General features: G+C 35.5%; 1 long non-coding RNA gene across 3 annotated transcripts in view; it reads left to right on the forward strand.

The window, feature by feature from the left end:
• Nucleotides 1-21,805, forward strand: part of LOC131494262 (uncharacterized) — an 83,021-nt gene that overhangs the window by 39,054 nt on the left and 22,162 nt on the right. For 2 of the 3 annotated variants that reach the window (XR_009253281.1, XR_009253280.1), the window contains exons 2-3: nt 14,056-14,175; nt 21,420-21,472. This is a non-coding gene — a long non-coding RNA (uncharacterized LOC131494262). The remainder of the gene's footprint in view (nt 1-14,055; nt 14,176-21,419; nt 21,473-21,805) is intronic. The other variant, XR_009253279.1, reaches the window with a different exon arrangement.

The raw sequence follows: 21,805 nt of genomic DNA on the forward strand, positions 1-21,805 counted from the left end.
AAACTTTATTATCTGGGCATATTAGACAGAAAAAAATAAGAATAATCCTTCATATCACAAGTTATAGCAATAAAAAGTAACCAAGTAAACAAGTCCCCCCAAACTGGGCACAATTTGCTAAGAGTTTAAAATATATCAGAGCTTTTCAAATTCAAGTATTAATGCAAGATAAATAAAATTCATTTCCAAATTTTGTCTATTATTATGCTCTTTCATATTCTGGAACAAACTGACACTTAACTTTCAGATCAATCCTAGGGGCTCCACCAGGTCAGAATTAATTTTCTAATGTTACTAAGATGTTATTAATATACAATGTATTCATTGTTGTTATCTTCAAATTAATTGATAAGTAAGTATGCATTTTAAAGTTTTTGTTTTAACTTCCAATACACTAAATATTAATGATTATAATCCACAAAAGCTCTTTGGAACCTCAGTAAGCCTAGGGAGTGCAATGGGATTCAGAGACCAAAGAAACCACTCCATTAGGAGAAAACTACTCTTTTCCTTGAAAAATAGAAGTATGTACATAGACGTATTTCTCTTCAATTGTTCTTACATAGTCTAGAAATTCCAGATTCCAAAAGAGCCATTACAACTTTTAACCAAGGAACTTCTATTTTAGAGAAAACTGAGGGATGGACCTCTGTAAATGTTACACTCCTGCATCCTCATAGTCCAATATAGCCCGCAATCATCCCCACACTTTAGACTCAACTATTCAGAGTGGCAAAAATTAGCATGCTCATTAGCAGACCCAAAGCTATAGTTTTTTGATAGCATATTAAAAAAAGCATATAAACTTAAAATTAAGCTTAGCAATCAATGTTTCAGTGTTCTATCTTAATTAGAAATGATCTACTTGGGGCGCCTGGGTGGCGCAGTCGGTTAAGCGTCCGACTTCAGCCAGGTCACGATCTCGCGGTCCGGTCCGTGAGTTCGAGCCCCGCGTCAGGCTCTGGGCTGATGGCTCGGAGCCTGGAGCCTGTTTCCGATTCTGTGTCTCCCTCTCTCTGCTGCCCACCCCCACCCTCTCTCTCTCTTTCTCTCAAAAATAAAAATAAACATTAAAAAAAAAAAAAAAAAAAAAAAGAAATGATCTACTTATCTAATGAACACACATGAAATACCTTGGCTTAACATCAGTCCAAAGTTTTAAATTACCTTAAGATCTTAGAAATGTCTTCAAGTTGATATACTAAGAAGCATAATGAGTTGAAATAAAATTGTTCAGGATAAAGTTGAAATAAAATTGTTCAGGATAAACTTGATTAAACACAAATTTATAATTTCATAGCCTTAAATAGTATGTGGAAGAAATGCTAATTTTTTTTTATCAGTAAGCCTGTATAAGTTTAGGAAGGACATACCCAGGTGAATAAATATCTGCCCTTATTTTTAACACTGATAGAATAGACAAAGCTGTTTTTATTAAACTGAAATTATTAATTAATAAAATTGTTAAGAATTTTTATTTTTTATAAATTATAAATTTGTAATTTATTTTTAGGAATTTTTATTATAGGAATATTCTATTTTTTTTTTTAATTTTTTTTTCAACGTTTTTTATTTATTTTTGGGACAGAGAGAGACAAAGCATGAACGGGGGAGGGACAGAGAGAGAGGGAGACACAGAATCGGAAACAGGCTCCAGGCTCCGAGCCGTCAGCCCAGAGCCTGACGCGGGGCTCAAACTCACGGACCGCGAGATCGTGACCTGGCTGAAGTCGGACGCTTAACCGACTGCGCCACCCAGGCGCCCCAGGAATATTCTATTTTTAAAAGTGCATTTATTTCTATAAACTGACCAGAATAGAGATTCTTTAAGAGATTTTATAATCTGAAGCGCCTGGGTGGCTCAGTCGGTTGAGCATCAGACTCTTGATATTGGCTCAGGTCATGATCTCAAGGTCGTGAGATGGAGCCCTGCATCAGGTTCTGCACTGAATATGGAACCTGCTTAAGATTCTCTCTCACCCTCTCTAAATGCTCCTCCCAAGCTCACATGTGCATGCACATGCATGTGTGCTCTCTCTAATAAATAAATATATTTAAGAGAGATTTTATAATCTGATTTATTGACACCACTAGAGTCAGGAAAATAGTACAACCTCATACAATGAAACATAAAGGCTTTTCTGAATTACAGATCTATAGCCAGAAATATAAACACAGAATTTATCATTTCAATTTTCAAATGTTAGCCATGTGTGAAGAGTAACCATAGAATTGCAAAACTCAGTGGTTCATATCAAAGAACTATCCTTTTCCAATTGGTACAAATTCTTTTTATTTTTCCCATTGGTTACAGATTCTTGATTTAAGCTCAAAATAGACAAATACACAAACAGCAAAGAACTATCCTTTTCCAATTGGTACAAATTCTTTTTATTTTTCCCATTGGTTACAGATTCTTGATTTAAGCTCAAAATAGACAAATACACAAACAGAAAATACTAACAGGTCAGATTCTTTGTCATCTATTTTAAATTTTAAAGAGTTAGAAAATAGCCCAAAAACAATGATTGGGGCTAGAATCTGACAAATCAAGAAGGATAAACTATAGATGATACATAGTTTTCCATTCAAAGAAATTTTTTCAACAAAAGTAATCCTATATTTATACCTATATCGTTATTGCCAAAATGGTACAATCAATATGACTTGCAGAAGCATGTAAGGTTACCATGTAAAATATAGGACTGCATTGTTCTCATTGCTTTAGATTCCCCAAATATTGAGAAGGCACCTCAGGAAGTAGAGATTCACAGTTACACATACCACCTTAAGGACAGGCATTCATTATTAATAGACAAAAGTAAAAAAAAAAATTGTTTTTTTGTGCATATTTTGCAACCACCTACAGGAGAGGGCAGAAAAGATTCTTGTATACAAAATATTTATCACATTATCCCTCCTCCAAGATAATGAAAACCTGGACAGATTATTAAGCTGTGAAACTCTAGTTCAGTGCCTACATGGTATAGATTTCCTTTCATTGTGCCTCATTCTTTTGTTGAATATAAAAGGACCAGAAATTATCTCCTAACTTCCAGAATTCCCCACTTGATCCAAACTGGCAGACCTTGCCCCTATAATGAGTGTACTCTCACCAAAATTGGCCTATTCTAGCCCATAACTTAAAGGGTCCTCTCTTCTACTGATCTACTTCTGCCTTGTTAAGGTCACTGTTTCATAGAATGAGTTCCTACAATGTACCTCCTAGTTAACATATCTGTACTTCTCTAGGTTTTGTGGAGATCACAAACACAGAGAGTGGGTTTTCCAGAGTGGTCAGCAGAACAGGGAGCCATATGGGGACAATCATACTAAAATCATACTATGGAGGTGCTAACTAAAAACCTAGGAAAACAGCATCATGATGAGTGGATTACTTTGATAAAGTAGATCTCTACCTACTTCCAAAGCTGAGTTCTAACCCTCAATGGCTGAGGTTGTGCTATTAAGTTCTGGGGTTAGCAGCACTGTTGTTGACTCTTTTTAAAAAGCCTCCCTGACAATTTAAGCTCCCAATTTCCATTTTTTTTGACGAGAATAATGAAGGAACACATATTTTATTATTGATGCAGAAGAAAAAAAAAAAAAAAAAAAAGCAAAGATAAGCACCAGGTTGAGCTCTGCCTGTCTCTTGTTTTCATGACAACTTATCAGGGAAGCAGCCAGTTACCCAGGTCTCGCTCAGCTCCTCATTCCAACCACAGGTTTTATTATATGTGCAGAACCACCAGATGTACATACCCTGCAAATTAGGGATAAAGCACCATCTGCCCATGTACAGGCTTCTGTTTTCTGTAAAGGAAGCAGTGACTTTGCTATCTTTTGCCCCTTTTTTTCATTCATATGCATGACCAGTAACAAACTTACTACCCAGGCTAATTCCAGGACACAGGTAAAGTTGGTAAACAAAGGCATTTGAAAACAATGGACCCAGACATTGCTTTTTCATCTCAGGAAGGTTTTCGTCTTTTCTCCATTATATTTGTTAAAATGGCTCACAAAATCACGATGACCATTTATTTCTTTAGTTAAGTTATTTTTTTATTTCTTAGAAAATTAATATATGCTGGTTGTAATACAGAAAATTAGATAAAAGGAGCAAGTAAAAAGACTAACAGGTATTTCTATACTAAAAAGAAAAATAAAATTAGGCGATATTACTTATTGGTGTACCCTTTAAAAATATGACATATTCTATGTATGTATGTCCTATATTGTGTGGAGACAATTCTCTAGGTATCTAATACATTATAGTTCACATAACTATTGAAGTCATATCACTATTATCTCTGTTTACAGGAGACAGTTGAGGCACAGGGTCACACTGCCAGTTAGTGACAGAGCTGTGATTTGACCAAAATTTAAGGACTTCACTAGGCCATGTCTGTGTTCTCAAATTCGTCTACAAGAATAATTTTAATAGTGTTCCCTGGTATGGATATTTGAATACTGCCCCATTATAAGACACATTAAACACTAACTTATTTTTTTTTTAAACGTTTTTTATTTATTTTTGGGACAGAGAGAGACAGAGCATGAACGGGGGAGGGGCAGAGAGAGAGGGAGACACAGGATCGGAAACAAGCTCCAGGCTCCGAGCCATCAGCCCAGAGCCTGACGCGGGGCTCGAACTCAGGGACCGCGAGATCGTGACCTGGCTGAAGTCGGACGCTTAACCGACTGCGCCACCCAGGCGCCCCTAAACACTAACTTATAAAATAAGGTAAAATCAGCAGTTAACAAAATGACGTAAATTTATGTGACTTGCAAAGGTTTAAAAATTGTGATAGAGATTTTATTTAACCCATTAAAGGAGGAAACTGCTGAGGTAATACGACCACTTCAAAAGAGAATCTATATAGGTAAGTGACTGAGAGAGAGAGAGAGAGAGAGAGAGATTTATAGAGCAATGATAATGATGAAATGAATGTGCAAATGGGGACAAGACTAGTCTCTTTAATGATGGAGGTGGGGAGAGTCAATTGAACCTCCAGAGGGTAGACTTTACATGTCTATAGACAAAAAATATTTTGCAACACTATGAGTCATTTGCAATTACAAAGTTGAAAACACCTCTCCTGGAATAAGATAATGCAGAAGGTGTACTGTAGACAATATATAATTCTCTATTGAGGCAGTAACTTTTCCTTACAGACAGACCCTTAAATTGTTTCCAGTTATTTTTATAAATAATTCTACAGTAAATACTTTTACATACATTTTGCACACATATTTATTAATTCCTTAGAATAAATTATTATATGTGAAATCCCTTTTCTTAAGTTATGGATGCATATGGTCAAAAGGCCTCCAACAAATGAAGCTATGAGTGCCTGTTTCCCCACATGTAGAAAGACACTGGGTATTAAATTCTTTCACTTTTTGATCTTCAACTTTCCATTCCATTTCAATAGTGACTAAAGGTGCATTTTATATATCAAAGCAGAATAAAAATTGTGGCATTTGGCAAACTGAGAACTTGAAAACATTGCCTTGAGTAAAGTGATCTCTGTTGAAGGCACTGAACAAATTTATCATAGAACCATGTCTTAAGGAGACAATAAAAAGACATTTAGTCCATTACATTATCTCTTTAACAAGAAAAATTGCATATAAATTTTCCATATATAGATATAGAGAAATGATAGATATGTACAAATACACATGGAAATTCAAGAAGTAATCAAGAAGAAAGGAAAGGAGAGTTATATGAATGAATCTACATGAATACTGATTGTATAAATAAGAATGTCTTATGAAGTTTAAAATATACATAAAGGATTAAAATACACAGCAAAAATAGCATATAATTTGAGGAGCAAAAATTAAAATGTTCTAACGTGTTTGCATAACCAAAAATCTCTGAAAGAATATTCCAAGTCTTCTTGAAATACTATCTGTAATGGGTAAAATTGTGTCCTCAAAAAAGATATGTTTAAACCCTACCACCTGGTACCTTTGAATGTGACCTTATTTGGAAATAGGGTGTTTGCAAATGTAATCAAGTTGAGATGAGGTCATACTGTATTAGGGCAGTACCTAATCCAGTGACTTGTATCTTTATTAAAAGAGGGGAATTTGGACATAGAGACACACAGGAAGAATGACATGTGATGATGGAGGCAGAGTTTGGAGTAATGCACCTGAGCTAAGGAGCGCCAAGTACTGCTGGCAACAGTCAGAGGGTAATAGAAAGGCATGGGACAGATTTCCCCATCAGAGCACCCAGAAGGAGCCAAGCCTGTGAATACTTTGGTATTGGACTTCTAACCTACAGAACTGTTGGACAACACATTTCTATTGTCAATCTGTTGCACTTTATTATGGCAGCCCTAGTAATAATACACTATCTGGCCAAAACCATCTGATATCCAACCTAAATACCTCATTCTTAATTCTCAGTAAAATTGCAATAACCAATTTTTGTACACTTTACAACTGAGTGCATTTATACTTTTCTGTAAGGAAATATCCATTTTAACTCTTTTCATAGATTTTCTTACAGAATTTCGTTTTATTTTAGCTCCGCTCTTTCAGTCTTTCTCATTCATATATAGACAGTGTCCAGATTTCAAAGTGTGTGTGTGTGTGTGTGTGTGTGTGTGTGTTATGTATTTTTAAGTCTATTCTAACCAGTAGTACTAAAGCCAACCACAGCCTAAATTCCCCTAACTTGTTTTCTTTAATATTGTTACCCCATGACTTTCTTTCAAATGTCCTTAATATGTTTTCTAAGAAGTAGACTTTGTAGTATACAGAAGAAAGTAACAGTCATAATTCAAATCAAGAAAAATCTATATAGCTCAGGTTTCATTTATGTCAATATTACCTCCACCCTTGATCCCAAATAATTTCTCACCAGTCAAACTGCTCAGAGTTAGGGCAAAAGCATTAGGTTCACAGCACCGGTGATACACAGTCTTCCACAATAAATCATACACGTGAACAAATGTCCTAATCTGATCTGGCTGAATATATTGCTGGCCTTCAGATCTATTATAGGAGAACCATTTGTTTAAATAGGATTCTGTTAGGCAAGACTAGGGAATTAGCTGGAAATCAAGAACCTGACATCTTAATAAGATTACTATTTTAGTCAACTTGGGTGCTAAAACAAAATGTTCTGGACTGGGTGGTTTATAAACAACAGAACTTTATTTCTTAAAGTTGCAGAGATTGGTAATTACAAGATCCAAGTGCCAGCACATCTGTCTGGTGAAGGTCATCTTCTTGATTCAGAGACAGCTGGTTTCTCATTTGTTTCTCATGTCCTACCCATGGCAGAAGGAATGATAAAGCTGTCTTGAATCTCTTTTATAAGGGTGTTAATCCCATTCATAAGGGCTTCACCCTCTATTTCCCAAAGGCCCCACCTCCTAATTCATCACCTTGGGTGTCAGAACATCAGCATGAATTTTGGGGGGACACATTCAGTCAATAGCAATTACCAACAAATATATAGGAACACAAGTCCAGCCAATCAACACATTTTTGGTAGATTAAGATAATCTACCAATGGCTGAGCAGCAGGGAGACCCTCAGCTTGTCTAGTCCCTGAAACACAGCTAGATCAGCACCAAAGCATTTTGCACACCTAGGAAATTGATCTGAGGATTAACACAACAATATGCATAACTAGAGCCATAGAACTTGGCATGTACATAGTGTGGAGAGGTGACCTGGGGGAAATAAAAGCCACGGAGGGTAGGGAGCTGTTTTTTTCTGAGAGAAGACAGAGAAAGGGGGAGAGTGCGGTGTGTCAGAAGAGTGCAGGAAAAACAATCCCCAGAAAGCAGTTGGAGAGAAAGAGAGAGAAAGAGTGAAAACACTTGCAGGGGACTGACTTGCACGAGAAATCTGTTCCCCAAAACCACTGATGGGAAGAAAGGAGAGGGTTTCAATACCACCAAGATTCTACAAAGAGTAGAGCACAACGTCTGAAGTTCCGGAGCTCAGGATGCCCAGGAGCAGACAGTGGTGTTGAGGGGTCCATGTGCCACACAGGAAGAAGCAGTTCCCCTGCTTGAAGAGCATTTGGTAGAGGCCATATGGCCTCCCCCTAGGCAAAGGTCCTAGCAGACCCTGGAGAGCAGCCACGTTTTCTGGTATTGGGACAAAAACACCAGGGTATGGTGAAACCTGATGCCGGTTCTGTGTTGTGATTTGCCAGAATCTCAGAATCTCTGCTGCTGCACAATGGCACAGATGTTTTCTAGGCAAGCCTGCACCTGGCTGTTGCTCAGTGTGACCCTCCCCCAGAAAGTTGGCTCAGGTCCAAGCCATGGGGGTCTCTGAAGTGTAGGGTTTTGAAACATATCCCCATTTGAGATAAAACTCTGGAGGGAGGTGTGTCCTGGCAAGCGGATGGCTTGGACACCGACAGGGTAGAGGTGGGACTGGACAAAGGCCTAAGACAAAGGAGGGGTGCTTGATCATGGGTCGGGAAGAGTGCAAAGTTCCTGTGCCAGAGACTAAGGAGCTGGGTGAAGCCACTGGCACCTCTCCCATGCATGCATGTCATGCTGATCCGTTCTCTCCGTGGAGAACGGAGCCATTACACCAAGCCCCTCCCAACAGCGCCCTCCAAACACATCCCCTAGAAGACTAGCACAAGTCCCTCCACCTGCTTAGTCTCTGGACTGTAGAGTGCTTCATAGTTTGAGTTCTAGGGGAAACTGGATGTACCTCATTCAGGTTTCATTCTGTTTGCTGGTCCATTTATTAGTTCATTTTTTTTCTTCTGTTTTTGTTTAAATTGTTTTTTCTTTCTTTTCTTTTTCTTGGATACAGAAAGAGAAAAACTAGTTTTTCTTTTCTTTTTTTAATTTTTTAATTTCTTTTACTTTATTTTTATATTTTTAAATATTTTGTTCTATTTAATTTTATTCTGTTTTTATATATATTTTTAAATTTTTAAATATTTTCTTATCTTTTCTTGATTTTTTTCCATTTTTTCTCTATTCCATCAAGCTTATTTCAATAAGCAGACCAAAACATACCTAGGATCTCACTTCTTTCTTTTTATTTTTTAATGTTTATTTATTTTTGAGAGACAGAGAGACAAAGTGCGAGCGGGAGAGGGAGACACAGAATCCAAAGCAGACTCCAGGCTCTGAGCTGTCAGCACAGAGCCTGACGTGGGGCTTGAACTCACAAACCATGAGATCATGACCTGAGTTGAAGTCAAACACTTAACCGACTGAGCCACCCAGATGCCCCGGATCTCACTTCTATTATTTGATTTGTTTTGTTTTGTTTTAATTTCTTAATTTTTATTTTTTAATTTTATTAATTTTTTTCATACTCCAAAATAACAAAGGAATTCACCCCAAAATAAAAAATGGAAGAAATAACAGCCAGAGGCTTAATCAACACAGATATAAGAAAGATGTCTGAAGTAGAATTTAGAACTATGATAATATGAATACTAGCTAGGGTCAAAAAAAGTATAGAATCCCTTTCTACAGAGATAAAAACACATCGCTGATAAGATTTTGCTAAGAATATTTGTAGAAAAACCAGAAATAATGTAGAATATGTGTAACAGTAGATTTTATTTGCTCTTTTATTTATATGACATAATTTGTGCCACATCATGTTGAAGGTTTTCTATAAAAAACATTTTAATCTCTTTGTGGCAGAAATAAAGAATATCACAAAACTTATCATGACACTATCTGAAAAAGTAAATTGACACTTAGCTTTGGCATGCTTAGTCAGTTTATACTTCAATGCTTAGAAAGAATGGTGTTAATCTCTTTTTTTCTTGCCACTGCATGCTATATCAGGAATAGCCAAATTGCTTGTATAAAGTTCAAACTAAATATAAAATCATTTTGTTCAGAACATGCCTTTACTCAGCAGATAGGTGGCATTTTCTAAATGAGCCCTCTAAACAGTACTCAGGAAATTTTCTCCAAAAGGTCATTTTCTACCACTTGAAAGGTCATTTTATCTTGAGAATTTTTCTATGTCATAACCATGAGGGCATTATTTACCTGCCATAGGGCTTTTTGACCTCTACATAAAAGAAATAGATTCTTTCTTTCTATCTCTGCTTAGGTCATACCCACATCTGCTCATTGCTTGGGAGTGACTACTAATATAGAATAATTTTACATTAAAGGCATTATAAGGAAAATAGTTTAAAAAATTAGAGTATTATATTGTTGTAAGAACACTTTTGATGCCCTAGAGGGAGCCTACTTTCTGTCCAACAATCCTCCCTTATAAACAAGAATGATAAAGCAATGATTGAGAGTATAAAGAACATGAGAAACCAAAATTACAGTGAGAATCTAAAGCAGTGCTTCTCAATCTTTGACTGCACAATGGAACCACTTGGAGTGCTTTTTTGAGAAAGATAGAGAGAGAGAGAGAGAGCACGAGAGTGTCCCTGAGCAAGGGAGGGGCAGGGGCAGAGGAAGAGAGAGAGACTTAAGAAGGCTCTGCACTCAGCAAGGAGTGCTATGGTCCTTTCTTTCAAAATAATACATAAAAATCAGGGGGAGGGATTATTGACACTCCCTCTTAAGTGTTGTTCTTATCCATTGATGCATTTGAAAGAATCTGACATATACCCAAGCCACCCATTAAGAATCTGTAGTTTAGGGGAAAAATAAAATTGTAAGAAATATTGTAGCATTGTACTGGACCAATTAGAGCTACAACTCTCAGTTACTTAATGGGGAAGCTTAATAGAAACAATTAGTAAATTGATAAAATAACTGTAGTATATAACAAAACTCTGTATGACATAATATATGAGAAAAAGTATTTAAGGAGGAACAAACATGGACATGAGCTGCAGAAGATTCAGTGGAACCCACTGGATGGCAGAGCAGTTATATCACACAAAAACTCAAATTAGATTAGGGTTTAGCATAAAACCTGAACTCTTAAAACTCCTAGCAGTGAACATAGGCAAAAAGCTCTTTGACACTGGTTTTGACAAAGATATTTTGAGTGACACCAAAACATAGGGACAATAAAAGTAAAAACAAAGAAACTAAAAACCTTCTGCAAAACAAACGAAAAAATCAACAAAATGAGAAGGCAACCTACAAAATGGGAGATATTTGCAAGTCATATATACCAGATAAGCGATTAATATCTAAAAAATATAAGGAACTCCTATAACTCAATAGCAAAAATAATAATGATAAATAAATAAATAAATAAATAACCCATTTTGAAGAATGGGCAAAGGACTAGAGACATATTTCTCCAAAGAAGACAAATAAATGCTGTACATGTATATGTACACTAATCTTCAGAGAAATGCAAATCAAATACACTGATATATCACATCACACCTATTGAGATGGCTAGTATTTAAAAAAAAATTACAAGTGTTGCTGAATATGGGGAGAAAAGGGAATACTGATACACTGTTAGTGGGAATGCAAATTGGTACAGTTTATGGAAAACATATGGAGGTTCTTAAAAAAATTAAAACTGGAACTACCATATGATCCAGCAATCCTGCTGCTGAGTATTTATCAGAAGGAAATGAAACCACTATCTTGAAGAGCTATGTGCACTCCCATGTTCATTGAAGCACTATTCACAATAGCCAACAAACCACCTAAATGCCCATCAACAGATTAATGGATAAAGAAAATGTGGTATATACATAAAATGAAATAATATTTAGCCTTAAAAAAGAAGGAAAGTCTGATCTGTGATACCATGGATAGGCCTGGAGACATTATTGTATGTATCATTTCACTTACATGTGGAATTTGAAAAAGCAAACTTAAGAAGCAGAGAGTAGAAAGATGGTTACCAGGGGCTGGGAGAAGGGAGAATAAGGAGATGCTGGTCAAAGAATACAAAGTATCAGTTATGCAAGATATATCAGTTCTGGAGATCTAATCTACAGCATGCCTATAGGTAACAATACTGTATTGTATAGTTAAACTTTGCATAGAAGATAGATCTTATGCTAAGTCCTCTAATACACAAATAGTAGCAATACAGGGATCGGGAGGAAACTTTGGGCAGTGATGGGTATATCGCTATCCAAAATTGTTCCAGGTGAAGAGGCATGTGCGTCTCTTATTGCTAAGAAAAATTCACTCATTCACATTCTAATATAGTCAGCAAATATAATTTCTATTATTTTTCTTTTCAATTTGCATTTATATCTGATATGAATCAGAAGTAATCTTAGAAGGTAATCCCCGCAATCAAGCCCCTAATCATACAGTGTAGTTCTAAATAAACTAATGAATGAATGTTGGATAGTATGGATACATAGAACTACCAGGGGCGCCTAGGTGGCTCCCTCGGTTAAGCGTGTGACTCTTGATTTCGGCTCAGGTGGTGATCTCAGGGTTCCTCAAATGGAGCACAGTGTCCATGTCAGGCTCTGCGTTGACAGTGGGAAGGCTGCTTGGGATTCTCATTCTCTGCCCCTACCCCCTCCTTCAAAATGAACATTAAAAAAAAATAGAACTACCATATGATCCAGCAATTCTACTTCTGGGTATTTATCCAGAAAAATAAAACCAAAGTTTGATAAGATATATGCACCCCTAAGTTTACTGCACATTATTTACAATAGCCAAAATATGGAAATAACCGAAACATCTACTGATGAATGAACGGTGTACACACACACACACACACACACACACACACACACAAAATGGAATACTGAATCATAAAAAGAATGAAGTCTTGCCATTTGCAAAGTCCATCATGGATGGACCTTGAAAGTATTGTGCTAGGTGCAGTAAGTCAGACAGTGAACCACAATATTGTATGACTTCACTTATACATGAAATCTCAAATATAAAACAAATGAACAAACTAAACTAAAACTTAAAGCTACAGGTAACAGATTGGTGGGTGCCTTAGGGGAATGGGGTTTTAGGAGTGGGCAAAATGGGTAAATGGGGTCAAGAGGTATGAATTTCCAGTTATAAAATAATCATGTAAATATAATAATATAGGGCATATGGACTATATTCAATAATACTGTACTATATATTTGAATGCTGCTAGGAGACTAAATCTTATAAGTTCTCACTACAACAGCAAAGAATCTTGTATCTTTGTGTGGTGACAGATGGTAACTAGATTTATTGTGACATTCATTTTGCAGTATATACAAATGTTGAATCATTGTATTGCATACCTACATTAATATAATGTATGTCAATTATACCTCAATTTAAAAAAGAGATAGGTATGTCTCCTCCATGATTCACATCTTTCTTTTACGATGGGCTTCAACCAATACATGGCATTGGCCAGTCTCAAACAAGAAAATTAGAATGATACCATAAGACACAAAACGAAGGAATAATTGAAGACCTTCTCCATGAATGTAAGGAGAACTACCAATTTTTAACAGCTGCCTTGCAATAGTAATATAAGAGGAAGAAACAAACTTCTACTTGCTTGTATCATTTGGTTTTGTGTCTTTATAAGAACTCTTTAGCTTTACCCTAAAACATCATTAGTGGATTTTATATGTCTAAAATATTCTATAATATAAAAAGAGAAATGGAATACCACTTGTGACCTTCCATTATTTCTCAATTTCTTATAATTTGATGTAGATCAAGTTTTAAAAGTTCAAAATGTATAAAGGAATGTGTAGGAAAATATTATGTTTGTAATAAGTGCATCATTTCTGTATATAAAAATTATGTAAGTGATTGAAATTATTAATTAGTTGCTAAGGTGAAAAAAGAGTCTTAAACTCTGTTAGAGAGATGAAAGATTACAGTTCTTATTTGTCAGTTATGTGATGTTTCTCTGCCTTCATAATTGTGCCAGTGAATTGATAGGTATAATTCAGTGAATTAAACTGAATGTAACTACTCTTTTTGAAGATGAATGCGAACAGAATTTTGAAATCTCTGACTTCAATAAGTACCATGTCCCTTCATTGGACAATACAGTTTATTCCACTTTTTATAAAAGGCAAAACAATAAATGTGTGGTAGCATAGCTATTTTGTGTGGATCAAAATGCTATATATCTTGCCCTTCTAATATCATTTCTATTCCTATCTTCTAGAAACTTCCACTTTTCCATTCTTTGTGACTCTGTTGTCTGACAGTCAAAAGGTCCCATCATCCACGCTGTAAGGATAAAGAAGTTCCTAAGGCTGAGCCTAAACACAGTGATTTTTTGCAGGTATGGGCAAATAACATAATTAATACAATTGATGTTTATTTGAAGAAATTGATATGGATACTAAAAGAGGGTCATTTTCTTATTCTTTGAGAGAAACAGCTATAAGGATGCATTGTTCTTACTGTATCATTTATATTCTGATAGGAAAGCAGATTCTTTCCTAAGCACTTCAAGCAGCAAGGGCCCTGATGTGGGTTATCAGAGGCTTACACAGCCCTAGGAAGGGCTGGAAAATAAAGATCAGAAAGGCCATTGGTAGATTTCATGAAAATTAGAAATACAAAATTTACAAAAATGCTTTCCAGTCATTTCAGATGGTGGCAGCATCAATATGGGCGATTCTAACAAGATACCTGGAAGTTGATGGTAAAACTCATGTCTATAGACCCACTGCCCCCACACCCGACTACAGCTGGAGAATAACGGCTTCTCCTTCTCTTAGAATTTTCATGTCTCCTCAAAATGTGCCACTCATTGTTAAACAGGAAACTCTGCCAACAAGGAGCTCAGGAAAATGTAGTTAGGGTATCTTTGTTATGATGTGGGGGAGATGTAGATGGCAACAGGGATGATACTGCTCAGCAGGAAATATGAAACTGTGACTTGCCCTGTACCCATCTTGCTTCTACATAGAGGAGTGTCTCCAAGCATAGGCCATTAGATTTATGCAGGGCTGAGATGGAATTCTAATAATATTTTTAACCTCATGATTCAGCCTTCCCTAAGACTTCCCAGTTACAGAAGCCAGTTGGTTTTTTTGTTGCTTTACGTGTGTGTGTGTGTGTGTGTGTGTGTGTATTGAGTTTCTATCTATAAAAATCAAGAGGGTCCTGACTACTGCAACAGAAACAGAACAGGGTAGGGGAGTGGACTATGAGCTTAATCATTAAGTCAATCCTCTGATTATGGGAAGATAATGCCTCACAAACGGATGGTATCTTAGTTCAGGCTGTCAAAACAAAATACCAATCACTGGATGGCTTAAACTACAGAAATTTAGTTTCTCATAGTTCTAGAGGCTGGAAGTCTAAGATTAGGGTGCCAGTGGATTTGGGTTCTGGTGTGGATTCCTCTCCTGACTCATAGACAGGTGCCATCTCACTGTTTGCTCACATGGCTACTCCTCAGTGTACGCTCACAGAGGGAGAGAGATACAACAAGGGCAAAAATCCCATATTGAAAGACCTGCTTTCATGACCTAATCTAACCCTAATTACCTCCCAAAAACCTGTCTCCAAATACTATCACACATTGGAGGATAGGGCTTCAACATATGTATTTTGAGGGACACAATTCAATCCAAATCATTCCACCCCTTGGCCCCCCAAAATTCCCGTTTTTCTCAAATGCAAAATACATTCATTCTATCCCAATAGCCTTTAAAGTCTTAACTCATTTCAGTATCAATTCATATACAGTCTCATTTAAATATAATCTAAATCAGTTATAAGTGACATTCAAACTACAATTCATCCCAAAGTAAATTTCTCCAGCTATGAACTTGTGAAACCAGACAAATTAAACAATTTTTTTTAATGAATCCAGACACAGACCAACACCCTTCATTAAAATTAACTCAAAATGGATCACAGGCCTAAACAGAAAACATGACACTGTAAAACTCCTAGAGATTACTTAAGAAAAATTTAAGTGACCTTGAGTACAACAATGACTTTTTAGATACAACAACAAAGTCACAGTTCATGAAAGAAAAAACCTTACTGCAAGTGATGTTATCAAAAGAATGAGATGTGTCTCATATTTGCAAAAGAAATGTCTGATTAAAGACTGTTATCCAAAATATGCAAAGACCTCAAAGCTCAACAATAAGAAAATTAAAAACCTGATTTAAAAGTGGGCAAGAGACCTGATCAGACATCTCACAAAAGAAGATATACAGATGACATGTAAGCATCTGAAAAGATTCTCCACATCATATGTTAGTAGGGAATTGATAATTAAAACAATAATAAGTTACTGTTAAACACCTATTAGAATGGCCAAAATCTGTAAACTTCACTAAAAACTGACAGACATGTGGAGCAACAGGAATTCTCATTCATTGCTGATGATGGTACAGACACTTTGGATGAAAGTTTGGTGGTTTCTTAATTAAATTAATTAATTTAATTTATAATTAAATTAATTAATTTAATTTATAATTTAATTAATTCTTAATTTAATAAATTTAATAAATTCTTAATAATTTAATAAATTCTTAATTAAATTAATTAATTTAATTAATAAATTAAAATTAAATTACCCTCTTAGCATACAATCCAGTGTCACATTTCTTGGTATTTACCCAAATGAGTTGAAAACTTGAAAATTTATGTCCACACAAAAACATGGACACAGCTGTTTATAGTAGCTTTTTCCTAAGTGCCAAAACTTGGAACAATAAAGATGCCCTTCAGTAGATGAATGGATAAACACACTGGTACATCCAGACAGTACAATATTATTCAGTGATAAAAGCAAATGAACTATCAAACCATGAAAGGGTATAGAAGAAGCTTACATGCATATTACTAAGTGAAAGAAACCAATCTGAAAAGACTACATACTGCATGATTCTGACTATAGGACATCCTGATAAGGAGAAATCATGGTGAAAGTAAAAAGATAAGTGGTTGCCAGGGATTAGGAGAGAGACAGCAATGAATAGGCGGAGCACAGAGGATATTTAGGGCAGTGAAAATACTTCATATGATACTATACTGGTGGATATATGTCACTGTACATTTCTCAAAACCCAAAAAACTTACAACATCAAAAAGGAACCCAATATAAACTACAGACTTTGGGTGACAATAATGGATCAATGTAGGTTCATCAATTATAACAAATGTTCCCCGTAGTGAAGGGTGCTGATAGTGGGGGAGGTTGTGCATCTGTGGGCATAGGGAATTTATAGGAATTCCTCTATATTTTGTGCTCAATTTTGCTCTGAACCTAAAAATGCTCTGAAAAGTGAAACCTTTTTTTCATTTTTATAAAAAAAAACTTTTTTAAAAGTTAAGGTAGCCAATGACCTAACAATTAAATTCCTAGAAATTTACCCAAGAGTGAAACTGTATGTCCATGTGAAGACTTGCATGCAAATATTCATATAGTATCCTTAAACGATGCTAAAAATTGGAAACAACCCAAATGTCCACTTACAGATTAATGGATAAACTATATCTGGTTATCCTTACAATGTAACACTATTCAACAGTAAAAATGAACGATATACTGATAAAGTAAAAGAAGTTAGATGAAACATAACATATTGTATGATTCCATTCATATAAAGTGTCCAGAAAAGGCACATCTAGAGAAACATAAAACAAAACAAAACAAAACAAAAAAATAGTGGCTGCTTAGAGCTGGTGGTGGGAAAGGAAATTAAATGCAAACAGATAAGAATATTTTGGGGGTACTGAACATATTTTAAAACTTAATTTTGATGGTTACCCAACTCTATAAATGTATTTAAACTTTTTCATTTACACACATAAAATGTGTGAATTTTATGTTATGTAAATTATAACTCAATAAAACAAAAAAATGACAATTTTTTAAAGCAATTTACAATCTGACTAAAATTTTTAATGAAATTCAAAAGACTTAGAATAGGCAAAACAGGGGTGCCTGGGTGGCTCAGTCGGTTAAGCTTATGACTCTTGGTTTTGGCTCAGGTCATGATCTCGTGGTTTTGTGAATTCAAGCCCCACATTAGGCTCTGCGCTGGCAGCCCAGAGCCTGCTTGGGATTCTCTCTCTCCTCTCTCTCTGCCCCTCCCTCACTTGTGCTGTTTCTCTCTCAAAATAAACAAACAAAGAATATGCAAAACAACTTAGCCAAAGAAGAACAAAGCCCGAGGGCTGGCTAGTACTACCTGATTTTAAGACAAAATAAAACTACAGTAATCAATATAGCATGGTATTTGCATCAAGATAGATAAATAAATCAATGGAACTGAATATAGAGTCCAGAACTATATTCACAGGTGTAAGAGAAATGATTTTTGACAAAATCCAATGCCAATTCAGTAGAGAAAGGATAGTCTTTCAACAAATTATACTGAAATGATTGAACATCCATATGCAAAAAGTAGATTTTGATCAATACCTTGCACCAGATATATAAATTAACTCAAAATTGATCCTCGACCTAAGTCTAAAACCTAAAACTATAAAACCATAGAAGAAAATATTTGCGACTTTGGGATAGGGAAAGATTTCTTAAGTATGATATAAAAAACAAAATCTATAGGGCGCCTGGGTGGCCCGGTTGGTTGAGTGTCCAACTCTTGATTTTGGCTCAGATCATGATCCCAGGGTTGTGGGATGGAGCTCCATGTTGGGCCTATGATGAGTGTGGAGCCTGCTTAAGATTCTCTCTCTCTCTCTCTCTCTCTCTCTCTCTCTCTCTCTCTCCTTCTGCCCCTTTGTCCCTCTGCCCAGCTCTTGAGCACATGCTCTCTCTCTCTCTCTCTCTCTCTCAAAACAAACAAACAAATCTATAAAAGAAAAATAATAAACTGGACTTCCATTAAAATTGAAAGTTTCTGTTCTTTCAAAGATACTGGTAGAAGAATGACAAGGTAAGCTACAAACTGGTAAAAACTATTTGCAAAGCACAGATCTGATAAAGGACTTGTATCCAGAATATTTAGAGAGCACTTAAAACCAAGCAAAAACAATAGAAAACAAATGAAAAAAACTAAACTAAAAAAAAAATGGATAAAACTTTGAACATATACCTCATCAAAAATATATACTGGATTTCAAATAAGTATATAAAAAGATGCTCATCATCATTAGTAATTAAAGAAAAATATTAAAACTATAATAAGATACCACTACAAACTTGTAACAATGTTAAATTTAAAACACCGACTATATCAGGTGTTGGTGAAATGTGGAGAAAGTAAAACCCTCGTGCACAATTGTTAGACATACAAAATGATATAACCACCCTGGCAGGTTAAATGGCTAAGCAGGCACTTATATTTATCCTAACATTTTACTCCCAAGTATGCTCCCAAAAAGGAAGGTATGTCTATACAAAGACTTATGCACAAATATTTATATCAATTTGTTTGAAATAGTCAAAAGCTAAAAACAACAAAAGTCCATCAACAGGTAAGCAAATAAATATGGCATTTCCATACAATGGAATTCAATTTAGCAATCATAAGAAGTGAACTACTGGTAATAATTAGCATGGATGACTCTCAAAATAATTAAGCTAAAGAACCAGATAAAAAAGAATACACATTGTATTATTCCACTTATATAAAACTCTGAAATGTAAACATTATTCATGACAGAAAGCTGATCACTGGTTTCCCAGAGAGGGAAAAGAGTTAGGTTGGGAGGAAGGGATTATAAAACAACATTAAGAAACTTCAGAAAGTGCTATATAAGTTCGTTATCTTGATGATGATGATATAGTTTCATTGATCTAAGCATGTCAAAACATTGAATTGTAAGCTTCAAGTATGTGCATTTATTGGATGTCAATTATATCTCAGTAAAGTGATGAGGGAATGAGAGTAAAAGACAAATTTAGAGAGGAGGTCAGGAGCCAAATCAGGCAGGCCTGACAAGGCTTGTGAGGATTTTAAAATTTTAAGAAGGGGAAAACACTGAAATGTTTTTAGGCCTAATAGTAAACTTTTCAAATAGCATATACGGTATTTGTTGATGAATTAAGAGGGAACAGAATTTTACCCAGGGCAGATAATTTGCCTTTGCAAGTAAAATAGTCATGCTGATGGATGAAAGGCAGTCCACTAAGAGCTGCTACCATTAAAACATGATGTTTCACCAAACATCTCTCAGAGCTCTCTCAGAGTTCTAGGAGATGCATAGACTGACATTAGGAGACTAATAATGACTAATGCAGGAAGAATATTGACTATCTGCAGGATGGTTTCACCAATAGTATATGTGTATGAGGGTCCGGCGGAATAAAGAATAGGTAAAGAGCGATTAGGGATGGAGTGTGCAAAGCAGCAGCTGCCTAAGTCCAAAATTTTGTTAATACCCATCTTAGAAGTAACTCACAATTCCAAAATAATATTTTTTAATTAGCTTGGTCCTATCATATTTCAGTAAATTTTCCTTGGATAATTTTTTTTTATCTAAAGAAAGACACAGTATTACATCACTTTTAGGCAAATTAACACTATTTCTTAGTGTCCTTTATTCTTTACTGTGAGATATTGCCATGGGAGTGCATGAAAAAGTGTTTCTTTTCCATTAAGAATATATGAAAAATTAAAATTAGCAGTATGCCAGAAGGCAGAAGATGCTGGAGTATAGTGATTACGAACTATCACAAACATAGCTGAGCTAAAGTAGAATGTCAGTAATTAATGAAAACGTAAGCAGATTATTAAGGTTCTTGTACAGTTTTCAAGTACTAATGTAAATCAGCTACATAAAGCCAAGGCCTTGACTCATCCTCCAATACAACAGTTTTCCATGTTCTCTTTCCTGCCAATTTACTCAGAAGAAAAGTGTTTTTCCCAAGAACAGGAGGTAAAAAGGATATGTCTCCTAATGAAAGCCATTTGTAACAAGAAACAATCTTTACTTACGAAGGAAGTTAAAAGTTCAATAAAGTAATTAGGAAACTAAAAATGCTCCTTAAATTACACCTTTTGAAGCCTTCACTTGATGTTCTTTGCATCCAGAGTTGGTTGTTTATATCCTAGGCATGTGGAATTGATTTCTGTCTTCCAGATATACATGCAAGGTCCTACTTGTTCATCAGACCTAGGAATTTGCGAGATCTGCCTGACAAAATAAAAGTTAAATGTTAACTCTATTGCCACCCCGTCCACTGCTACAAAAATTTGCCTTTCCCAATAATGAAGCTATCAATGTTGGTGTTAGAAGCTAGAAATGATTTGCATGTAAAAAGAGTCACATTTGCTAATTAGCAAACAGGACCCCACCAGGTACAGATAAGATCTGGGTCTCAACTTAAAACAGAAAAAATCTCCATTAGATTTTTAATGAAATCTAAGAGCTGCTCTTTGGAGTGGGGGAGAGAGGTGAAGGGGAATTAATTACATCAACTGTGTTTAAAATAAATAACAGCTTTAAAATTTTGATTGAAATGACTGTGGTTTATTTTTAATCACTTTTTACCCACCTTATTATAAATCCTTTTAAACTTAATGCTTTGTTACTGGAGTAAATTGTTGATGAGAAAAAGCTCAGTTTATTGCTTACTACTTTTAGGGAGGATGTTACCTTAACCTAATCGAATAGCATCTCAGTGGGGAAAAGTCAAGGTAAGGATGTTTACTGAAGATGTGCATTCCGATTTACTGTAATAGGAATAGGAATCATAATTCTATTTTTTGCATTTTTTAAATATTGTAGCAACATCAACTTTTAATGTACACTTCAGTGTTTTAAATTTCCCCTTCTTGGGGACAAGAATTTATTGCCATGAAAATTTGAAAACCCTACTACACTTAGCACAATGGCCTTCCTCAGAGTATGTGGTCAACAAAGACATGCTTTAAATCAGGTATGGATTAAAAGTAAGAGATTTTTGATTTCCCTGATCATTAACTTGAATATCACTATCTAAAAAACTATTTATTAGCCCTAATAATGCC

The sequence above is a fragment of the Neofelis nebulosa genome, chromosome 14 (assembly GCF_028018385.1).
Source record: "Neofelis nebulosa isolate mNeoNeb1 chromosome 14, mNeoNeb1.pri, whole genome shotgun sequence".
Lineage (NCBI taxonomy): Eukaryota > Metazoa > Chordata > Mammalia > Carnivora > Felidae > Neofelis > Neofelis nebulosa.